The sequence below is a fragment of the Musca domestica genome, unplaced genomic scaffold (assembly GCF_030504385.1).
Source record: "Musca domestica strain aabys unplaced genomic scaffold, Musca_domestica.polishedcontigs.V.1.1 3, whole genome shotgun sequence".
NCBI lineage: Eukaryota > Metazoa > Arthropoda > Insecta > Diptera > Muscidae > Musca > Musca domestica.
Genome location: NW_026712299.1, coordinates 7,870,664 through 7,896,401, shown reverse-complemented (window position 1 = coordinate 7,896,401; position 25,738 = coordinate 7,870,664). Strand labels below are relative to the sequence as shown.

At 34.8% G+C, this 25,738-nt stretch overlaps 1 protein-coding gene and 1 non-coding gene across 2 annotated transcripts in view; one reads left to right on the top strand and one right to left on the bottom strand.

Moving 5' to 3' along the window:
- LOC101900092 (apoptosis-resistant E3 ubiquitin protein ligase 1) overlaps positions 1-25,738 on the bottom strand; it is an 82,525-nt gene that overhangs the window by 56,454 nt on the left and 333 nt on the right. The window lies entirely within an intron of this gene.
- TRNAQ-CUG (transfer RNA glutamine (anticodon CUG)) lies at positions 20,214-20,285 on the top strand. The gene has a single exon. It is a non-coding gene; the product is annotated as a tRNA-Gln (tRNA).

Genomic DNA, 25,738 nt, shown 5'->3' with positions numbered 1-25,738 from the left:
CAGAAACGTGGATTTTTTAGAAATTATTTTCTAGAGGTCTCACAGAAACGTGGATTTTTTAGAAATTATTTTCTAGAGGTCTCACAGAAACGTGGATTTCTTAAAAAATATTTTTTCAATGACCAAAAGAGACGTGGATTTTTTAAAAAATATTTGTTCAATGACCAAAAGAGACGTGGATTTTTTAAAAAATATTTTTTTAGTGACCAAAAGAGACGTGGATTTTTTAAAAAAAAATTTTTTCAATGACCAAAAGTGATGTGGATTTTTAAAAACATATGTTTTCAATGACCAAAAGAGACGTGGATTTTTTAAAAAATATTTTTTTAGTGACCAAAAGAGACGTGGATTTTTTAAAAAATATTTTTTCAATGACCAAAAGTGATGTGGATTTTTTAAAAATTATTTTCTAGAGGTCTCACAGAAACGTGGATTTTTATAAATTTATTTCTAGAGGTCTCACAAAAACGTGGATTTTTTATAAATTATTTTCTAGAGGTCGCACAGAAACTTGGATTTTTTAGAAATTATGGATTTCTTAAGCTCCCTCAAACATTGAATCAAACAATTCCTAGGTTTATTTATTAAAAGTTTATTAACAAGCGATCCCTCCACCTCAAAAAAAAATAACAATAACTTTTAATCCTTGCTTCTTTTCGAACTGCCACGCACCGTCAGGTGTCCCCAACCCATTAGGTTCGATGAATTCAAAAATAAGTGCCACCTTTACGTTCACACGCCATCGTCAAACGCCAAGCAACAGCAACCAAAAAACTCAACTCCTAAGCAGTCAAGTTTTATGAGCATTTATTAGCCATGATTACATGGTGTCCTACAATGAATACGCTCGAATTCACACACACACACACTAACCTAAGGTGGAAGCAACGCCAAAATAAAAACAAAATGGAAAATCAGCCCCCCCAAAAAAACCCTTGAACGAGGAAACTTTGTATCTAAAATTTTAATATGGAACGCACACACAACACCGGACTTGTATGGAGGGTTTTATTTTTATGCCACCAACCAACAACAAATAACAACAAACACATGGCAAAGTAGGCTAAACAAAAGAATGAATTGGATTAAAAATTAATTAACAAATTAATTTTGTATGAGAGCGAGAAAAAAGATATCGGAAATCAGTTTGGCCATGGTGGCGAGAACGAATTTCGGGGTCCTAATTTGCTTTACAGAAGAAAAACTCTACTACAATTTTTGACAGACAAGAAGAAAGTGTTTATTCGGTAAAAAGAAAACATCATAGAGGTATTTTATTTGTAAAATACGTTAGCAAAGGCAACCTATGAAAAGACTATAGATCTTTTTTTATGGAAGGCCCCACAAGAGGTCTTGTTTTTTTGCAGAATTCGCCAAAAGACCTCTTCTCTTAAAGCAGCCAAAAATAAGCTTTCGTCTTTGGCGAACTCAAACGAAAACAAGAAAAAAAGAAGTGAGTTCGGCCGGGCCAAACTTGGAAACAAATTTGGAAAATTTCAAAAAAAAAAATAAATAAATAAATAAAATCCGTTAAAAACTTTGTAAAAGTCTCAAAAATACTGAATGTAGCCATTAGGTTCTATATGAATACGTGAACCTGCATGAGCAACTTATTTAATAACCCATTACAATATTCAAATACAAAATTTGAAAAAAAAAATCCGATGAATAATGTAGCTAAAATCATCAAAATGTCGAATAAGGAAGGTACTGATATATGGGGGCTATACGAAGACCTGGACCTGCATAGGCAAATTTCCGTCATAGGCTGTAGTACCCATTATGAACTGTAAATACGAAATTTGAAACAATTTCGGTGAGTATTGTCCCTATAATCATGAAGGTACCGATTATCGGGAGGTACTGTTGTATGGGGGCTATAAGATATTGCGAGCCTATATGGACAATACTCTTCCAGGGGGTAAAGTATTCAGAAGGAACTTCTCGTGCGTATTTTCAGACAACTTCATTAAAAAATTTGGCTACAATCATCAAAATACCGAATATCGGAGGTAGCGTTGTACAGTCCATCTTCGAACTGATTTTAGCTTCCTATCTTAATTCCTTTTGACTCTAGCGTGATTACAACAGACGGACGGACAGGGCTAAATCGTCTTAAAATTTTAAGTTGATCAAGAATATATATACTTTGTTAGGTCTAAAATTGTTATTTCGATGAGTAACAAACGGAATGAGGAACTTAATATATCCTCCATACCATGTATGGTGGAGGGTATAAAGAGAGATCATCTTCTGTCGAGCATTTCAAAAATAGACCTTGATTTATGGAAATACTCAAAATGACATCCTTTTCTTTATAACACAGAGAATTAAAGGAGATGTTTTGGTAGCAGACAAGGCAAGGTCTTCTAAAGACTGCAGAACTCTTTTAAACAACTTCTTCTAAGATCTTCTAAAACAGAAGTCCCTTTTTAAAGTATTCTCCATAAGAAACCTGAAAGCATCTCAATATATATTTTTTTATTGCAATCCTCAAATTGGTCTTCTTTTGAAGAGCTCAAGCGACGTTTTCTTTAATAGATGGCCACGAATGAAGAGTTCCTTTGTATAAGATATCACAAGAAATCTTCATTAAAAAATTTCGAAGAGGTCTTCTAAAACAGTCAATTAATCTATGTTTTCTTTTATAGAAAACCACGAAGGAAGAGTTGCTTTATAGAAGACAGCACAAGAATTCTTCTTTAAAAACAATTATAAGAGGTCTTAAATAAATGACACTAAAGAAGATCATTCTATTATTGAAGAAACCATCTAAAGTTGAAAACAATCTAAAACAAACAAGCCAACACTGTTCTAATAATCTAAAAAAACAAGATCAAGGCTCCTTCGGTCCTGGAAAACTATTCTTTAATAAATGCACGTTAATTCTCTATAAGACCTTCATGGTCCTGTATTCACAGTTATGGGTCTATTGTTCCTTGAAAAAAATATTTTCAAAAATCCCCTATATTTAAAAATCCCGGTTTCTGACGTGAAAAAAAAACTTCTTTCAAAAATAAGTTTTTGGTGGACCATCAGGGTCCTTGAATAAGAAATCTTCAAAATCTATGTTTCTGACTTATATGGTCCTTGAACAAATCTTCTTTAAACATAAACTTTTGTAAATGAGAAAAAGTTCTTAAAAAGTCCGAATTATGCCTCTGTTAGTCCTTGAAAAAATATTCTGTAAAAAGTTAAAAAATATCAGTCGGTTTTGCCGACAGACATATACCCTTAGCCAATGTTCGATTATTAATATATATTTTGACTTGTGTTATGATTATTTAAATTGTTGACCCTCTATGGAGTGGGTTCCGAGGGAATGGGACAATAATCGGATCAAATAAATATGATACAAATATTACGACGAAATTGAATATTTATATCCCATTTTATCTAAATTCATCTCAAGTTTCTGGTTGAGGGAAATATTTAGATAAGCAAGTTGTAAAGAATCGCTGACTTGTTTCGCAATTGATGACAGATAAAGGTATTGAAAATTGTGATCCTTTGTGGGGAGGCTACCAGAAGGGGTTCACAGATATTTATCATCTTCAGAACAGATACAACAAGGTTTGTATGTTTGAAATTTGAAGAGAATTGGATGCTTATTTCGCTTTCTTTGAGCCTTTTTTTATAAAAATCTTGAACCCTATGTGGGGGAGGTACCAGAAGGAATAGTCCGATCTCCACCACATTTATAACAGATCCTGCGTTTATAGAAATATTGAGATGTACCAATTGTGAATGGAATCGGATGTAAATTTCGCGTTTTATTACCTTCATGGGTATTTGAAAATGTTGACACTTTGTGGGGGAGGTACCAAAAGGAGTGGACCGATATATTCCATCTTAACACAAGACCTTGGGTTAGTAAAAATATTGTGATGTGTGAAAGACTATCGAACTTTTACATCACATTTTATGAGAGTTATACTTTTTTAAAATGTTGACCCTTTGTGGGGGAGGTTCATGATGGAGTGGACCGCAAATGTCCATTTTCGCACCTGACCTAGCACTGATGCAAATATTAGGGTTTGTAAAGTTGGAGCAAAATCGGATTATCATTTCTCTTTGTGTGCAGTAAATTATTGCCTTTGAAAATGTTGACATTTTGTGTGGGAGGTACCAAAAGGAAGGAGTGGATATTGCCCATCTCCGTACCAAGTTTGGATCAAATCGGATACTCCCTTCGAGAGTTATCGTGCGCACCAGCCAAACAGACGGACGGACTTCGCTAGATCGACTCCAAATGCCCCGAAACGTATTTAGTTTAAAGCTACCTAGGGTTTAAGCCCGTTATTTCGATGAGGCACGTTTTGGCCATATGGCTATGGTATAGAAATCCATTCTAACGACTCAGTTGACCATTGGAAAAATATTCTGAAAAAAACGCGCTTTTAATGCGGCATTTGTCATTGAGCCGTGTTTGTTGCTCTCTTGGTCCCTGAATAAATACTCTTCAAAATCTATGTTTCTGCTTGAATGCGCTTGAAAAAAACTTCCTTACCAATCGAAGATTATGGCTCTGACAATCCTAAAACAAATCTTTTTTTTCAAAAATCCAAATCCTAACAAATCGAGGTTTGTTGCTTTGATGGTTCTTGAAAAAATAATCCTCAGGCATTCTACTGGAGTTCTTTTTAAAGGATCCTTTGTTGAAGAAGAAGTAGGACTCTTATGATGATGCCTTCAGTGAAGAGGACTCATCATGGGACCTTTTAATGAAAACGGCCACTTATGGATGTCGTATAGTACCTTTTAATTAAAAAAGAGTTTTTTAAGATTTCTATATCATAATTCAAAAACTATAAAAAGTCCGGTTATTCAGAAAATTTCTTTTGGGTCCTTTTTGGCACCATACTTTGTCTTCTGTTAAAGAAAAACTTATGTGAAGTCTTCTATTGATGAATGCCTCTTTAGAGCCCTTCTATGAGGGTTTCTACTGAAAATATGGCTTTTGAAGATATCTTACAATGGCTTGTTTTATAAAATACCTCTATACCTCTATACCTATTTTCATGTAGGGCAACACATTATCACAACAACTCTGTAAACAGGAATAAAAATAATAACGATAACAACAAAAACAACATCACTATCTTCTTTGCACATAACACTAAAAAACAGAGAGAGAGAGAGGGAGAGTAACAAACACACAATACAATGGCGTTCAAAAAACGATAGCAAAAAACACGTGTATTAACGTCCACACACACGCAGAGACACACATTCTCACATATATTCACACATTAGCCATATAACACATTGCCTGCCTGCCTACCCAGTGTGGCCGATGAAATAGCGAAGCTGTCTGTCCTATCCATTGGCCATTCTATTGTTCCGTCTTTAAAAGACCGAAAATGAAAAGGACAACATTGTCTGCCGTCACGTCACACCAGCAGCAGCAGCAATCAAACTTTGAACGTCACAAACGGCCTAAACAAATTGTGGTGTGTGCAAGAGTGTGTGTGGTAGGGAGAGTGTTAGTGTGTGCGTGTGAGAATATCCTTTGAAAGTGCGTGTATGTCTGTATTTGTAATAAGTGGAATAAATAAAAGTTGATTCATTTCATAATTATTTTTATAACGCGTATCAGATATTTGAAAAAGGGGTAAGTTACTTTGAATGAGGAAAGTGAATTGAAGAGAATGGAGTGATTATAGAAAATTGCAGTTATTACATTTTATAAAATAACAAATAAAAATAACAAGTAAAAAACATCAAGTTCGGCCGCCGAACTTTTAGTACCCTCCACCTTAGGGTAACCCTCCATCTTAGGGAAACAGTTTTACATAAAAGTATCTGAATTGCAGCGTGTTTGAAGCGTTAAACTTCATATACCAGCAAGACCTTTTGCATAATGCAGTTACACTTATCAAAAAACCGTAAAGTGAGTGAGGCCGTTATGTGAAGCCATACCAAAACGGGAACCTCTATAGACAATTATATACTTCAAGGATTTTCATCTATCAAATCTTCTAAAATACCAAATTTGAACCAATTATGCGGGTAAATGTGACTAGGATTATCAAAATACCGAATATCGGTGGGTATCGTTATATGTGCGCTATATGAAAACGTGGAACTAAATATTCAATGTTCTGCCACCGGGCTAGAACCCATTATGAACTAAAAATACCAAATGTTATCAAAATATCGAATATCGGCAGGCACCGTTACATGGGGGCTTGACCAAAACGTGGACCTACACATACAATGTTTCGCAACACGAGCTGCAACCCATTACGAACTAAAAATACCAATTTCTGGACGAATCCGTTAAAAAAATCGCGAAAATCATCAAAATACCGAATATCTGGAGATACCGTTATATGGGGCTATACAAAAACGTGAACCTCTATATACACAAGGACTTGCCACCGGAGCTAGAAAACCATCATGGACAACAAATATCATTTTTTAGACAAATCGTGAAAAAATGTGGCAATAATCATCGAAATACGGAATATCGGGAGATACCGTTATATATAGGGCTATACCAAAACGTGGACCTATACAGGGTGAAATAAAAAACTGCAACCAAGTCAAATGCCATAATGTTTACATTTGTTCTTTGTTAATTTTATTGAATAAAAGCAAAAAAATTTTGGAAATAGCATCAAATTTTAGAATAAGTTTAGATTTTTTCGAATTGGTCACCTTTGGCAGGAATTATGGCCTTCAAACGCTTGCTTGAGGTGATCGACACTTTGGTATTTTTAGTGCCAACCTTGCTTTCCAAAATACTCCAGATACAAAAGTCCAACGGATTGATATCCGGAGATTTTGGTGGCCATTGTGCACTGGAAATGAAGCGAGGAACCTCATTTTGTAACCATTCTTGGGTGGCGCGTGCTCAGTGCGATGGTGCTGAGTCCTGTTGGAATGTCCAAGGTCTGCGGCCAAAATGTTTGCGCGCCCAAGGCCTTAATACACCCTCTAGAATATTTTCGCGATAATATTTGACATTTATTCTGATGCCACGGTCGATTAATAAAAGCGGAGAGCGGCCATCGGCAGTAATGGCGGCTCACATCATCACCATGGCCGCCGCTTGAGTTTTGGTGGCCAACCGAAGTTGCACATTTTCACCTGACCTCTTTGGCAAGTAAACACGATCATTTTGTTTGTTTACAAACTGCTGGACAACGAATGTTTTCTCATCGGAGAAAACTAAATTCGGCAGTTCACCACTTTCGGCCAAGCGAAGAAACTCTTTAGCTTTTTTGAGTTTATTTACTTCCAGTTGCAGTGTAAGTTCTTGCACTTTTAGGAATTTCAATGGCTTTACCCCGAGCTCATTTTTCAATTTTTGCCGAATGGAATATTGCGATATATTCAGCTCACGAGCCATTTTTCGGCCATTGCGACGAGGGTTTCGATCAATTCGCTTTTTTACCTTTCCAACCATTTCTGCTGATATTGCTGTTTTCTTCCGTCCTCTTCCTTGACGTCGAGCTACGCTACCAGTATGGTACGAGACACAAAAGATTTATTCACATTTTAATGCTGGAGTGCTCTAACGATAGCCACTTATGGTTTTCCAGCCAAATATAAAGAAATCACACTATCACGCTTGAATTGGCTTAGAAATGACAGCAGTCTGAAGTTGGTTGCAGCTTTTTCATCTCACCCTGTATATTCTGGATCAGCGTAAAATTTTAAGACGATCTAGCGATGTCTGTGTGTCTTTCGGACGAATTGAGATAGAAGGCAGGTTAAGTTCGTAAATTGGCCATGTCGGTCCACATTTTCGTGTAGCCCCCATATAACGATGCACCCCCCAGATATTTATAATTTGAGCGACATTATTTACCGGAATTATTTCAAATTTCATATTTAAAGTTCGTAATGGGTACTACAGCCTATGACATTTTTGTATGCAAGTCCACGACTTCGCATAGCCCCCATATAACCGTACCTCCCGATTGTCGGTATTTTGATAATTTCAGCAAAATTATTCACCGAAATCGTCTCAAATTTCGTATTGGAAGATCTTAATGCGTACTACAACCTATGGCAAAAAAGTTTCGTTTGCAGGGCCACGTCTTCGCATAGCTCCCATATAACGGTAGCTCCAGATATTCGGTATTTTCATGATTTTTGCGACATTATTTACCGGAATTATTTCAAATTTCGTATTTGAAGTTCGTAAAGGGTACTACAGCCTATGACAAAAAATTTCGTATGCAGGTCCACGTCTTCTTATAGTCCCCACATAACGGTTTTCATTTAAGTGGCAGTTTTCGATTTTTTTTTTTTTAATTTTTCAAGTTCCTTCCAAATGGTGGAGGGTATTTAAAGTTCCGAACTTAGCTGCTTTTTTACTTATTTGATTGTCAGAAAGTGGGGGAAATCTTTTCAAAAATTCTACATTTGTATTTAATATTTAGCAGTGTGATTTTGGAGAATTTAATACCATTGATTATGTTTTTCAAATCCGCTGAGGAATTGAATATATTCAATTTGATAAGTGTGCGTCAGAAAGTCTTTCTTTTTTTTTTTTTTTGAAAATCCCTTGCTCATACATTTATCCACCACATCCTGAAAAACAAATTTTCCTGCCCACCAGTTATGGTCCCCACCATACATCGCAAGTTATTCCATACTCGGTAGAAATAAATAAAAAATTGCGCGGGATTTCCCAAAGACTCATTCATTGATGATAATCCATGAAATGGCTTTTTTCTGTTGCTGCTGTTGTTTTCAAGAAATAGGTTAGCTGCAAACGACTGCATACATACACTCACATGCACAGATAACCACACACGCATTTATACATACATACATACATACATCTACAATGCATGCAAATATAGGACGTGAACGATGTCATAGAAAGTTATTTATTTACATTTTGAATTGTAAACGAAAGAGGATAGGGAAAGGGTGAAGAAGATGGAGAGGAAGTGCAGTCATATCGATTTTGGGGAAAAATACTTTTTAACCTACTTTTTTTCAAAGTTGACAATTTAATATTTTTTGTGAAAAATTACACAATTTTCAGTTAAAGAAAAATAGTTGGGCCTCCTCTTCTTCCTCTTGTCACAAAGGAAAAGAAAATTTATTTTTGTTTTTCATCAAAAGAAGCTGATTACTTCATTCCCCATGAGACTCGGTTTCTGCAACCTCAACTGAGAGATTCGAGGGAGGAGAGAAGAGAAGTCTACTTAAGAGCTGAAACTAAAAATAAATATTTTAACCAAAAAGTCCAGCCAGCCAGCCAGCAATTCATAAATACCACAAACACTTCCGGTGGACAAACACTTACGCACCTACTTTTTGGGAAAAGAGAAAGTCCTTAGAAAAGGAACATTAAATTGGAAAAGAAAACAAACACCAGAATTATATTACACGCACATCAGCACACACACACTCGTACCCAAAGAAAACAAAATTTTCTTTTCATTTTAAGATATATTTCTTTTGTTTCCCCTTCGCGTTCTTTCCGTTTTTTCCATTCCTTCCTTCTCCATTTGTTAAGGCTTGTTAGGAAACTTGTTTTCACATCTTTTGGCTGGGGGAGGGAAGGGACACTATTGTGGCTCCTTCAAAACTCTATAGTGCGTATGAGGAACGCAAACAAACACACACACACTCACTCATTCACAAATACCACAACAATGGAAATGTATTCGGGGTTTTATTTTTTCAGAGGAGAATGTATTGCCACAACAAGAACAACAACGCCAACACAAAACAACATTAAGTCAATAATAATAACAGTTATGCACCGATTTAGTTTTTTCCACCGTTTACACGTTTCCAAATCACACGTTTTATTGTTGCGTTTCGTATTTTCCGTTTCAGCTCACTTTTATACCCGTCGACGGAGAAGACACGACTGAAACTTTAAGGACATGAGGACATAGATTTTAATATGGCCAACTATAAAAGTCATGTCAAAGTGGCAAAAAGCTCATATTACAGGATATGGCGAGAGAGAGAGAGAGTGTAAATATAACACAGGGAGAGAAAGCGAGAATACAGAGATGCCATATAATTTGTATACCCTCAGTCATATGGCTAGAGAGGGTATATATCATTTGATATGACCAAAATGTGCCTTATCGAAATAAGGGTTTTAGACCCTAGGTCTCTTTGGACCATTTCCGTTTCAGGACATTTGGAGTCAATCTATGGGGATCCGTACGCCTGTATGTCATCCTGTCTGTTGCGCACGATAACTCTCGAAGGGTGTATCCAATTTGGTCCGTGCATCATAATATTATTATCGAACTTAAAACGAGTTCAGAGGTGGGCAATATTGGTTCACTCCTTCTGGTACCTTACCCACAAAAGGTCGAAATATTCAAAAAAATATTTTACCCCACAAAAAGGGAAAGGTTAATTTTAATTTGATTTTGCTCCAACTTTGCAAATCCTAATATTTGTATCAAAGCTAGGTCAGGCGGGAAAATATACAATATCGGTTCACTCCATCAAGTACCTCCCCCACATAAGAGTCAAAATACTGAATAATTAAAACTCTTATAAAATGTGATATAAGAGTCCAATTGCCATTCATATTACACACATTAAAATATTTTATTAACCCAAAGCCTGGTGTGAAATATTGGTCTACGCCTTCTGGTACCTCCCTCACAAATGGTCAAAATTTTGAATATCCATTAAGCTCATGAAACGCGAAATTAACATCCGATTCCATTCAGACTTAGTACATCTCAATATTTCCATCAACACAAAATCTGTTATAAATATGATAGAGATCGTACCAATTTTTCTAGTACCTCCCCACGTAGGGTCATAGTTTTGAATAACCTAAACAATTATAAAATCGGAAATAAGCATCCGGTTATCTTCATATTTCACACATCCCATTATTTCTGCTAATACAAGATCTACTGTGAAGATGGAAAATATCGGTCTACTCCTTCTGGTACCTTCCCCACAAAGGGTCAAAATTTTGAATATCCATGGAGCTTATAAAACTGCAAAATTAACATCCGATTCCATTCAGACTTGGTACATTGCAATATTTCTATCAACACAAGATCTGTTATAAAGATGGTAGAAATTTGGACCATTCCTTCTGGTAACTCATCCACAAGGGGTCAGAGTTTTGAGTAAGCAAAACAATTATAAAATCGGAAATAAGTATCCGGTTCTCTTCAAATTTCACACATACAAACATTTTTACTAACACAAGCTCTGTAGTAGAGATGATATATATCTGCGAACCCCTTTTGGTACCTCACCCACAAAAGGTCAACATTTTGAATTACAAAATAATTCGAAATAAGCATCCGGTTCTATTCATATTTCACACATCCTTTTATTTGTACTAACACAAGATCAGCTGTGAAGATGGGATATATCGGCCCATTCCTTCTGGTTCCTCAACCACATAGGGTAAACTTTTTGAAAATCTCAGAAGCTCATAAACCGCGAAATAAACAACCGATACCCCTCAGACTTGCTATACCACAATATTTCCATCAACACATGATCTGTTATAAAGATGGTAGAAAACGGACCATTTCTTCTGGTACCTCCCACACAAAGAGCTCAAGATTTTGAAAAACAAAACGCCCCAGGGATGCGAAATAAGCATCCAACTCACTTCAAACTTCACTTCACATACAGGGTGAGATGAAAAACCTGCAACCAACTTCAGACTGCTGTCATTTCTAAGCCACTCGTACGACAGCTGTTAAAATTATTCCAGTGACAGCTCATTATATTGTTTACAAGCGTACAAAAGCATTTTGGTGAGAATTTTCCAGAAAAAAAGTTATTCGTGATGGAATTCAAGCGTAATAGTGTGATTTCTTTATATTTGGCTGGAAAACCACAAGCGGCTATTGTTAGAGCACTCCAGCATTTAAATGTTAATAAATCTTTTGTGTCTCGTACCATCGCTTGTTACCGTGATACTGGTAGTGTAGCCCGACGTCAAGGAAGTGGACGGAAGAAAACAGCAACAACAGCAGAAATGGTTCAAAAAGTAAAGAAGCGACTTGATCGAAACCCGCGTCACAGTGGCCGAAAAATGTCTCGTGAGCTGAACCAAACACAATATTCCAATATGAGCTCGGGGTAAAGCCATTGAAATTTAAAAAAAAAAATGCAAGAACTTACTCCGCAACAGAAAGAAAATAGACCCAAAAGAGCTAAAGAGTTGCTTCGCCTGGCCGAAAGTGGTGAACTGCCAAATTTGGTTTTCTCCGATGAGAAAACATTCGTTGTTCATCAGAGCAGTTTGTAAACAAACAAAATGATCGTGTTTAATTGCCAAAGAGATCAGCTAAAAATGTGCACCTTCGGTTGGCAACCAGAACTCAAGAGCCGGCCATGGTGATAGTGTGGGCCGCCATAACAGCCGATGGTCGCTCTCTGCTCGTATTAATCGACCGTGGCATCAGAATAAATGCCAAATATTATCGCGAAAATATTCTGAAGGGTGTATTAAAGCTTTGGGCACGCAAACATTTTGGCGGCAGACCTTGGATATTCCAACAGGACTCAGCTCCATCGCTCTCAACCCGTGCCACACAAGAATGGTTACAAAATGAGATTCCTCGCTTCATTTTCAGCGCACAATGGCCACCAAAATCTCCGGATACCAATCCGTTGGACTATTGTGTCTGGAGTATTTTGAAAAGAAGGTTGGCAGTAAAAAATACCGAAGTGTCGATCACCTTAAGCAATCGCTTCGCCGAGAATGTGCCAAAATACTGCAGAGCAACATTCGGGCAGCGTGTGACGATTTCATTGGCCGTTTAAAGTCCATAATTCGTGCCAAAGTTGTCCAATTCGAACAAATGTAAACTTATTCTAAAATTTGATGCTATTTCCGATATTATTTGCTTTCATTCAATAAAGTTTTAAAAAAAATGTAAAAATTATGGCGTAGAGTACTTTTCGTGTACTACCAAAATTACCTCCTTACATCGACTCTGCTGAAGAATATTTTGGCCAGCTAGGGTCCCATTTAAACAGAATTTTGAACTCTAGTTTAAAAAATGGACCAAAAACGCCCCATTGGTAAGTCGTTTAAATTTTCGACTAAAAATAATCCTTGAAGTGTTATCAGAATTATTGCGATTATCAGAATTTTTTATCAGAACTAGTATCCAAAATGCACGGATAAAAAGGAAACCTAATCCGAAAATGTAAAAAGAAATTAAGAGGCGGAACTTGTCCCCTATATTTATATTGTTTTGCCATTTAAACTTTCAAAACTGCTCTACCTTTATAATCTGCTGGATTTTTCTGGTATTTATTAAAAAAAAAGTCCTTCTACCTCCAGAAACCCAGATATACCCTTTACTGTGGTAGACCCATGAAAAATCTTGAAGATATCTTCTAGCAATAAATAATTTTAAATGTCTTTTTAGTACAGAAAATCGCGAAAAGGACAACTCAGTATAGAAGACCTTCTCACTATAAAGTACCTTCGAAAGGTTTTCTGACTACGGAAGGAATTCATGAGGTACTTTCACTACCGTAGGCCTACAAAAAAACGTTTAGCAACAAAAGACCCTCAGAAGTTCTTCCCGCCACAGAAGGACCTCGAAAAAAGCCGCAAAAAGCCTTCAAGGAGACTTCTCACTATAAAAGACTTTCGAAAGGTCTTTTCACTATGGAATACCTTCATAAACCTTCACTAGAGAAGACCTTCACAAGGTCTACTCACCACAGAAGTCCTTCAAAAGGACTTCCCCCTATAAAAGACCTTCAGAAGATCTTCTAGCCAAAAATCTTACTTACCGACCAAAATATTAATATATGTGGTCGAAATGCCCAAATTGGCAATAAAAGAGTCCACAAATTTGCATTTAAATTTCTCTCATTCAGTGTCTTTCTCTCCCACTCTCAACGAAGGCCGTGAGAGTGTTCAAAACAAAAAGAAAAGCACAACACGATTGGCATCTCTGTGGTCTGGGCCACAAAAGTCAAAACCAAAAAGTCGTACATTCTGTAAGTAGCCTGAAAGGATGCACATTTGTTTTTAGCACATTTTGTTCTGCTCTCTTGCCCCCCCCCCCCCTCCTTCCTTTTCCCCTCTCTTCCTCTTTATCTATTCTTATCCATTTTTACTTTCACTTTTGTTCATTCATTCATTCATTGTTTACAACAGCAATTTTACTTTCACCTTCTGTATTGTCGTAATGTCATCTACGACCCCTTTCCACCATTTATCCTCTCTCATCTGATGGTGGTGCTGCTGCTGCTCATCCTGCTGTCCGTTAATTGTGTATTCTCATGATTATGGTGAAATTTACAGTTATTGGCTGGCTGGATGGCTTGACTGTTGTGTGTCTCTTTATGACCAAATTATTCATTATTAAATTTTCATAATGTTCCAAGTTGTTTCGAATAGAAGGACAATAGAGGATGGCATGGAGGAAGAACAGCCGTTGGTTGGTTTGTAGTTGTTGTTGTTGTGTCGGGGGGGGGCATAATGTTGTTATGAATTAACCCTGGACACTTGAAAATACGGCGTAGGGCGTTGTGATTATATTTTTGCATAAATATTTATGATGAGAATAATTAGTGTAGTGACTTTTGGGAAGTGAGTGTCTCAGATTTAGGAGGAAAATTAGGAAAACCAACGAGATTTGCAAAGTACTTAAATGAGATAATTCTATAGGTTTTAACAGAGGTACAGGATTTCCTTTGCATATAGAAACCCTTGATGCAAGGCCACATAAAGTATATCGCCTAGATGTCTTCTGATGACAAAAGACGTTGCAAAGGCCCTTCATTCTTAGAAGATCTTCCGAAGTAGAATACCAATCGATCGATATCCTTTACGAGAAATTCTACACATGGCCTCAAGTTCATAGAAAATCGGGAAATATATTCCAGATCTTGTAAAATCTAAAGGAATATTAAAGGAGATTTTAAAATCAAAATTAGCTAAATACAGGGTGAGATAAAAAAAACTTCAACAAAGTCAAACGCCATAACTTTTACATTTTTTTTTAATTTTATTGAATGAAAGCAAAAAAGATCGGAAAAAGCATGAAATTTTAGAATAAGTTTAGATTTGTTTGAATTGGTCACCTTTGTAACGAATTATGGCCTTCAAATGGCCAATTAAACCGTCAACGTTGACCGAATGCTGCTCTGCGGTATTTTGTTCCATTCCCGGCGAGGCGCTTGCTTGATGTGATCGACACTTTGGTATTTGTTAGTGCCAACCTTATTTTCCAAAATACTCCAGACACAATAGTCCAACGGATTGGTATCCGGAGCCTTTGGTGGCCATTGTGCGTTGGAAATGAATCGAGGAACCTCATTTTGTAATCATTCTTGGGTGGCGCGTGCTGAGTGCGAAGGTGCTGAGTCCTGTTGGAATGTCCAATGTCTGCGGCCAAAATGTTTGCGTGCCCAAGGCACCCTCGAATGCACTCTTCAGAATATTTTTGCGATAATATTCGGCATTTTTTCTGATACCACGGTCGATTAATACGAGCGGAGGGCGACCATCGGCAGTTATGGTGGCGAACACCATCACCATGTCCTCTTTGGCAAGTAAACACGATCATTTTGTTTGTTTAGAAACTGCTGGACAACGAATGTTTTCTCATCGGAGATCGGAGAAAACCAAATTCGGCAGATCACTGCTTTCGGCTAAGCGAAGCAACTCTTTAGCCCTTTTGAGTCTATTTTCTTTTTGTTGCGGTGTAAGTTCTTGCATTTTTTGGAATTTCAATGGCTTTACGCTCATTTTTAAATATTTGCCGAATGAAATATTGGAATATGTTCAGTTCACGAGCCATTTTTCGGTCACTGTGACGCGGTTTTCAATTAATTCGCTTCTATACTCTCCGTACCATTTCTGCTTATGTTGCTGTTTTCTTCCGTCCACTTCCTTGACGCTACCAGTATCACGGTAACGAGCGATGGTAGGAGACAAAAAAGATTTATTCACATTTGAATGCTGAAGTGCTCTAACGATAGCCACTTATGGTTTTCCAGCCAAATATAAAGAGATCACACTATCACGCTTGAATTCCATCACGAAACACTATTTTTCTGGAAAATTCTCACCAAAATGCTTTTGTACGGTTGTAAACAGTATAATGAACTGTCACTGGAATAATTTTAATAGGTATCGGATGAGTGGCCTAGAAGTGACAGCAGTATGAAGTTGGTTGCAATTTATTCATCTTACCCTGTGTATACCCTTTCTAGCCGTATGGCTGAGGGTGTAAAAACAAAACTACACATATTCTATTACAATATTTGACAACGCTGAGGTGGCGCCATCTATGTAATCTAATCATCAATATCTCAAACTATGTTATTACGGGCCACAACCTGTTGTGGACGATCCATAGCTGGAATTGATTGAAGATCTCAGATGAATTATATAAAATAGTACTATCGATATGTGGAAACAATCGATATTAATCTAAACTAATGGTATGTGTCTGTGCTACAGGAATATATGTCTTTGCCAGCAATTTTATCTAATGTAGTCAATACCATGTTCATATGAAACGCCGATTCGCTCCCCATCCGTTGTTGTAAACTTAATTGTAAAGTTAAACATTTACTTAATATTCCAACACAGAAATTGTTGATCCTACGATTTATTTTTGCATTTATAAAATTAAGAACTACAATGCAATATGTTCCATCTCTACGAATGTAGAGAATTTATCGGAAAAATACACATGGGTGGAAATACATACATACATACGCATATTTGGCTGGCTTCTTCGTAGAAGAACAAAGAAGTTTTAGGTTGACTTTGTTCGATTTTGGTCCTAGGCTCCTTTATTCATTTCCGAAGAAGCCAGCCAGATAAGCGCTTTATGTATTCCCACCTTTATGAAGGTAAAGTAATGTAATCATTGGTTCACATGGGAATCTGTTTTCAATTAAATTAAATCTAAAATTACCTTGATTTAATTGTGCCATGCTATTACATTTCAAAAGGAGAACAATTAAAAAATTAATATCATGAATAACCACTAAGGAAAGGTATGATACGCTACACTACTATGTGTATGTGACAAAAACCATCAAAATACCGAATATCGGAAGATACCGTTATATGGAGCCTATACCAAAGCGTGGACCTATACATACAATCTTTCGCCACACGAACTAGGACCCATTTTGACCTACAAATACCAATTTTCAGACAAAACCGTGAACAAATGTGACAAAAATCATCAAAATACCGAATATCGGAAGGTACCGTTATATGGGGACTATACCAAAACCTGAACCTAAACGTACCAAAACCTGAACCCATTTTGAACTACAAATACCAATTTTTATACAAATCCATGAAAATATGTAGCCAAAATCATCAAAATACCGAATATCGGGAGGTACCATTATATGGGGGTTATACCAAAGCGTGGGCCTATACATACAATTTTTCGCCATATGAACTAGGACCCATTATGACTTACAAATACCAATTTTCAGACAAATCCCTGAAAGCGTGTGGCAAAAATCATCAAAATACCGAATATCGGGAGGTACCGTTATATGGGGACTATACCAAAACGTGGACCGATATATCTCATTTTCAATACCAACCATCCTAGACACAATAAAAATTATTCTACTAAATTTTGAAGCTCTATATTAAATAATGTGGCCTGTATCGTGATTTCAACAGATAGACAGCTGATTATGAATATATATATACATTATGGGGTCTACGACGAATATTTAGGGATGTTAAAAACGGAAAGTTAATATACCCTCCTTTCCAAGGTGGAAGGTATAAAAATATTTATTGAAGCATAGATATACCGGACCAACTTTCACCAAATGGTAAAATTCGGTTGAATATGAAAAAATCTATTCAATGTGGGCTGATATTATACATATATGGTGAGCAATCACCGTAAAATTGGATGAAAGTGAATATATTTGCTATATAAAAATCTGATCCGATCTCAATAAAATTTGGCAAAGGTATTTTCGAGCAGTAGCTGATGCCCAGTGCCAAATATCATTAAAGTGGAGTGCATATTACGCATTTGAGGGGCTTAGGAGACAAATCGGATGAAACATATGTATGGCAGCCATAGCTATATCTGAACAGATTTCCACCAACATTTAAATACTTGCTTCTAGGATAAATTTAGTCGGAATTGCCAATATTCAGTCGATTTGGGCTGATATAAGCCATTTGGAGCACAAAAAAAATATGAAATCTGATAAAGATATATATGGGAGCTACAACCAATTCTGACCCGATCTTGAAAAAAATTTAAACACTTGTTTCTTAGGTGTATCTGATATCTAGTACCACAGATTATTGTTGTATTACGCTGCTCCAGAATATATATACTTTATAGGGTCTATCATGAGTATTTTGAGGAGTTAATAAAAAAACTTAAATTAGATCATTTATGGAAAAAATTAATTATGTAATTTAGAAATGCAAAATTGAAAAATGTTATTAAATCTTAAGAATTTTAAGAAAGAAAAAAAAAATAGTGTGTAGGCCATATGTAATTCAAGCGAAAGTAAATTTTATTCCTTCACTCATCCGAGGTAGGCTTTTTGTACAAGAGTTGTAATTTTCGCAGAAAGCTGGAAACAAAAGATATTTCTATTTCCAACATTTTTGTAACAAAATGATAATTGAACAAAAAATAATTGAACAGTGTCCCTCCAATAAAATTTGAAAAGAATTCGGCAAATTTTCAAATAAATAAAATCCGTTATATAAGGGTCTATATGACGACGTTGACCTGCATAGGCAACTTTTGCCATAAGCCATTACAACACTCAAACGCGAAACTTGTAGCTAAAATCATCAAAATACCGAATATAAGCAAGTTCCATTACACAAGGGCTATACCAAAATGTGGACCTGCACAGACAATTTCCTGTAATAGGCTGTTGTATCCATTACGTACTTCAAACACCAAATTTGTCGCTAAAATCTCAAAATACCGAATATCAGGAAGTGCCGAATATTGAGAAGGCTTTGCGAAGACGTGGACCTGCACAGACAAATTTCTGCCATAGGCTGTAATATCCATCACGAACTTCAAATACCAAATTTGAAACAATTCCGGTGAATAATATCGCTTAAATCACCAAATTACCAAAAATAGGGAGGTACCATTGTATGGGGGCTATACCAAAACGTGAACGTACATGGACCATTTTCAATGCCAAAGGTCCTGCAGACATAATATATATTTGAGTAAAATTCTATCAACCTAATTCATTTCGCTCGAAAGCTAGAATGATTTCCACAGTCCGACGGACGAACATCACTAAATCGACATAGAATTTTATGCACGGAATGACAAACTTAATATACCCTCCATCCTATGGTGGAGGGTATAAAAAATGTATGTTCTGTTTTTAATCCAAGTTTAAAATATTTCAAGTTCCGCTTATCGGAGATTTTACAAAAATGTGTGTCTACATAGACAATTTTCTGCCATAGGGATTAGTACCCCTTATGAACTTCAAGTACCAAAATTGAAACAACTCCGTTGAAAACTGTGACTAAAATCATAAAAATACCAAATATTCAATTGGTACCGTTGTTATTATGATATCGTAAACTGATGTAGGTCGTCTTCAAATTGATATTGAAAATTCTTAGCTTCCTATTACAGTCGTATGGACGGTAGCGTTTCCGAATTTTTAATAAATCAAAAGTACCCATGAATGCACAATTTATGGGTTCTAAAAAGATATTATTTTTCTTTCTTACATCTTTCCTTTATAATCCGTTTTTGTAATCCCTTACTTTTGGAAAAGTAACATTATCGGGTCTTCATTATTATATCTTTCTGTTAAAATATTTTTTTATTTAAAGAGATACGGCAAGCTTTTTGTAAAGTAACCGGCCATTTTAGATTAGTTAACAAACGTAAACATACCCTCCATAATTATAATTTTTTTTTTCGATTTTGAAATGCTAATTGGTTTTAATTTTATTACATCTAAAATAACTTCGAATAATTATATATGTCCACACCACAGTACATGGTCGTATGAACACAGCAATACATACATTATCACTACACAGCTCTTTGCAATTTGTAGTCAACCAACCAAGCAAGCAATGCCCTGAGTTCTGGACTATTTTTAGCCACATGATTTCAGTTTGCCATTTGATCAAACACACTCATACTCACACACACACACGTATGTACGTACTCATTTTCATTCAATTATTTGTATGAGCAGAAAAGACTCGCAAGTAATAGACGGCAATTGCCAACGGCGAACTCAACGGTTCCATGGTGTAATGGTTAGCACTCAGGACTCTGAATCCTGCGATCCGAGTTCAAATCTCGGTGGAACCTAAGAAATACTCTTTTTATTTTTATAATTTAAAAATATTTTTTCATTTTTATAATTTTACATTTTTTTTTGATAGGAGTAAAACTTGAAATTTTTGTTGTTGTAAAAAGCTTCTTACAAAGAACTAATTAAAAGCTTGTTATTTTATCAGTGAGACTAAAGCATAGCAATGTACTAAAAATAAATGAGAATTTGCGTTTGGTCTTAAAATATTTTTAAACAATAAAATTCTACAAATTGTATTAGTTTTAATACAATTATGTATTATTTTGTGTGTGTATATTATTTTTAATTATTTGCGACCATACTCATCCAAACAATGTTAAAAATATTCGTTTGAAATTTACGGATTACGATTCCTTAGATTTCTTGCATTCTAGGAATGGTAAACCATGGTAAAATTAAGAAGGTATCGTAATCACCCAAAGACAAACATTTTCCTTAAATTTTGGCGAAATTAAATGGAAAATATGATAAAATATAAAAAATCTTGAAATCCGGGTCCAAGGAGACCCAATCCGTTGTAGAACATTTGGAGTCGATCTGTCTGGCTAGCTGGTGTGCACGATAACTCTCGAAGGGAATATCCGATTTGTTCCAAACTCGTAATATTTTTGACAAACTTAGATCGAGCTCGGAGATGGGCAATAACGGTCCACTCCTTCTGGTACCTCCCCCACAAAAGGTTGAAATTTTCAAAAAAATATATTTTAATATATATAAAATACATAAAATGTGATGTAAGAGTCCGATTGTCTTCAAATTTTACACATCCCAATAATTTTATTAACCCAAGGTCTGGTGCCAAGATGGAATACATCGGTCCACTCCTCCTGTTACATGCCCCACAAAAGGTCGAAATTATCAAAAAAAATATATATATACTGCTCAGAAAGAGAAACGATAATCCGATTTTGCTCCAACTTTGCAGATCCTAATATTTGCATCAATAATTTAATTAACCAAAGGTCTGGTGTAAATGTGGAATACATCGGTCCACTCCTTTTGGTACCTTCCCAAAAAAATGTCAAAATTTAAAAAAAAAATTCTGCACATTCGATTGTTCTCCAACTTTGCAAGGCCCAATATTTCCGCCAGTTCTAGGTCAGGTCCGAAAATGGACAATATCAACCCACTCCATAAAGTGCCTCCCCACAAAGGCTCAACATTTTGAATAATTACAACTCTTATGAAATGTGATGTAAGAATCCGATTGCCTAAAAATTTCACACATCCCAAAATTTTATAAGCCCAAGGTCTGGTTTGAAGATGATCGGTCAACTCCTTCTGGTACCTCCCCCACAAAGGGTCAATATTTTGAATATCCATGAAACTCATAAAACGCAAAATTAACATCCTATTCCATTCAGACTTGTCACATCTCAATATTTCTATCAACACAATATCTGTTATAGAGATTGTAGAGTTCGGAGCATTCCTTCTGGTACGACTCTTCAAAAAAAAAATTTTAAAAAAACCATGTCTACAAGACTCTCAAAAAATATTCCTTAAAAATTCCACGCCTCAAAGACTCTTCAAAAAATCTCTTAGACTCTTCATAAAATATTCTCTAAAAAATCCACGTCCCGAAAACTCTTCAAAAAATATTCATTAAATAATCCACGTCTCGAAGACTCTTCAAAAAATATTCTTCAAAAAATCCACGTCTCGAAGACTCTTCAAAAAATATTCTTTAAAAAATCTACGTCTCGAAGACTCTTCAAAAATATTCTTTAAAAAAAAGACGTATCGGAGACTCTTCAAAAAATATTCATTAAAGAATCCACGTCTCGAAGACTCTTTAAAAAATATTCTTTAAAAATCCATGTCTAGGAGACTCTTCAAAAAATATTCTTTAAAAAATCGACGTCTAGAAGACTCTTCAAAAAATATTCATTAAAAAATCCACGTCTAGAAAACTCTTTAAAAAATATTCATTGAAAAATCCATGTCTCGAAGACTCTTCAAAAAATATTCTTTAAAAAATCCACGTCTCGAAGACTCTTCAAAAAAATATTCTTTAAAAAATCCACGTCTCGAAGACTCTTCAAAAAAATATTCTTTAAAAAATCCATGTCTCAAAGATTTTTCAAAAAATATTCTTTAAAAAATCCATGTCTCAAAGATTCTTCAAAAAATATTTAAAAAATCCAAGTGTCTTGACTCTTAAACAAATATTCTTAAAAAATCCACGTCTCTTAGACTTTTCAAAAAATATTCTTTAAAAAATCCACGTCTCTTAGACTCTTCAAAAAATATTCTTTAAAAACTCCACGTCTCGAAGTCTCTTTAAAAAATCCATGTCTAGAAGACTCTCTAACTCTCTCTCTATTCTTTAAAAACTCCACGTCTCGAAGTCTCTTTAAAAAATCCATGTCTAGAAGACTCTCTAAAAACAATCTTTAAAAAATCGACGTCTCGAAGACTCTTCAAAAAATATTATTTAAAAAAATCCACGTCTCTTAGACCCTCCAAAAATATTCTTTAAAAAATCCAAGTCTCTTAGACTCTTCAAAAAATATTCTTTAAAAAATTCACGTCTCTTAGATTCTTCAAAAAATATTCTTTAAAAAATCCATGTCTCAAAGATTCTTCAAAAAATATTCTTTAAAAAATAGACGTATCGGAGACTCTTCAAAAAATATTCTTTAAAAAATCCATGTCTAGAAGACTCTTCAAAAAATATTCTTTAAAAAATCCATGTCCAGAAGACTCTTCAAAAAATATTCTTTAAAAAATCCACGTCTCTTAGACTCTTCAAAAAATATTCTTTAAAAAAATCCACGTCTCTTAGACTCTTCAAAAAAAATATTCTTTAAAAAATCCACGTCTCTTAGACTCTTCAAAAAATATTCTTAAAACAATCCACGTCTCGAAGACTCTTCAAAAAAATTCTTTAAAATATCGACGTCTAGAAGACTCTTCAAAAAATATTCTTTAAAAAAATCAACGTCTCGAAGACTCTTCAAAAATACTCTTTAAAAAATCCACGTCCCGAAGACTCTTCAAAAATACTCTTTAAAAAATCCACGTCTCTTAGACTCTTCAAAAATACTCTTTAAAAAATCCACGTCTCTTAGACTCTTCAAAAAATATTCTTTAAAAAATCCACGTCTCTTAGACTCTTCAAAAAATATTCTTTAAAAAATCCACGTCACTTGGACTCTTCAAAAATTATTCTTTAAAAAATCCACGTCTCTTAGACTCTTCAAAAAATATTCTTTAAAAAATCCACGTCTCTTAGACTCTTCAAAAAATATTCTTTAAAAAATCCACGTCTCTTAGACTCTTCAAAAAATATTCTTTAAAAAATCCACGTCTCTTAGACTCTTCAAAAAATATTATTTAAAAAATCCACGTCTCTTAGACTCTTCAAAAAATATTCTTTAAAAAATCCAGGTCTCCAAGGCTTTTCAAAAAATATTCTTTAAAAAAATCCACGTCTCGAAGACTTTTCTAAAAACATTTTTTACAAAATCCACGTCTCTTAGACTCTTCAAAAAAATATTCTTTAAAAAATCCACGTCTCCAAGGCTTTTCAAAAAATATTCTTTAAAAAATCCACGTCTCCAAGGCTTTTCAAAAAATATTCTTTAAAAAATCCACGTCTCCAAGGCTTTTCAAAAAATATTCTTTAAAAAATCCACGTCTCCAAGGCTTTTCAAAAAATATTCTTTAAAAAATCCACGTCTCCAAGGCTTTTCAAAAAATATTCTTTAAAAAATCCACGTCTCCAAGGCTTTTCAAAAAATATTCTTTAAAAAATCCACGTCTCCAAGGCTTTTCAAAAAATATTCTTTAAAAAATCCACGTCTCCAAGGCTTTTCAAAAAATATTCTTTAAAAAATCCACGTCTCCAAGGCTTTTCAAAAAATATTCTTTAAAAAATCCACGTCTCCAAGGCTTTTCAAAAAATATTCTTTAAAAAATCCACGTCTCCAAGGCTTTTCAAAAAATATTCTTTAAAAAATCCACGTCTCCAAGGCTTTTCAAAAAATATTCTTTAAAAAATTCACGTCTACAAGGCTTTTCAAAAAATATTCTTTAAAAAATCCACGTCTCCAAGGCTTTTCAAAAAATATTCTTTAAAAAATCCACGTCTCCAAGGCTTTTCAAAAAATATTCTTTAAAAAATCCACGTCTCCAAGGCTTTTCAAAAAATATTCTTTAAAAAATCCACGTCTCCAAGGCTTTTCAAAAAATATTCTTTAAAAAATCCACGTCTCCAAGGCTTTTCAAAAAATATTCTTTAAAAAATCCACGTCTCCAAGGCTTTCAAAAAATATTCTTTAAAAAATCCACGTCTCCAAGGCTTTTCAAAAAATATTCCTTAAAAGATTCCACATCTCGAAGACTCTTCAAAAAATATTTTTAAAAAATCCACGTTCCGTAGACTCTTCAAAAAATATTCTATAAAAAAATCCACGTCTCTTAGACTCTTCAAAAAATATTTTTAAAAAATCCACGTCCCGTAGACTCTTCAAAAAATATTCTTTAAAAAATTTAACGTCTCTTAGACTCTTCAAAAAATATTCTTTAAAAAATCCACGTCTCTTAGACTCTTCAAAAAATATTCTTTAAAAAATTTAACGTCTCTTAGACTCTTCAAAAAATATTCTTTAAAAAATCCACGTCTCTTAGACTCTTCAAAAAATATTCTTTAAAAAATCCACGTCTCTTAGACTCTTCAAAAAATATTCTTTAAAAAATCCACGTCTCTTAGACTCTTCAAAAAATATTCTTTAAAAAAATCAACGTCTCGAAGACTCTTCAAAAAATATTCTTAAAAAAATCCACGTCATGAAGAGTCTTCAAAAAATATTCTTTTAAAAAAATCCACGTCCGGAAGACTCTTAAAAAAATCCACGTCCCGAAAACTCTTCAAAAAATGGTCTTTAAAAAATCCACGTCCCGAAAACTCTTCAAAAAATGGTCTTTAAAAAATTCCCGTCCCGAAAACTCTTCAAAAAATGGTCTTTAAAAATCCACGTCTAGAAGACTTTTCAAAAAATATTCTTTAAAAAATCCACGTCTCGAAGATTCTTCAAAAATATTTTTTAAAAAATCGACGTCTGGGAGACTCTTCAAAAAATATTTTTTAAAAAAATGTACGTCTGGGAGAGTCTTCAAAGAATATTCTTTAAAAAATCCACGTCTCTTGGACTCTTCAAAAAAATTGTCTTTAAAAAATCCACGTCTCAAAGACTCTTCAAAAAATATTCTTTAAAAAAATCCACGTCTCAAAGGCTCTACAAAAAATATTCATTAAAAAATCCACGTCTGGAAGTCCCTTCAAAAAATATTTCTATTTCCTGGAAATTTTTAGCGATTTTCTAAAATCACCACAGTTGACATCACTAAATATTGCTCCAATTAGCAAAGTTATCTCTCAACTGTCTCTCTCTCTCTCCCCCCCACAAAATCAAAACAAAAACATTTGCAAACTATTCAGACA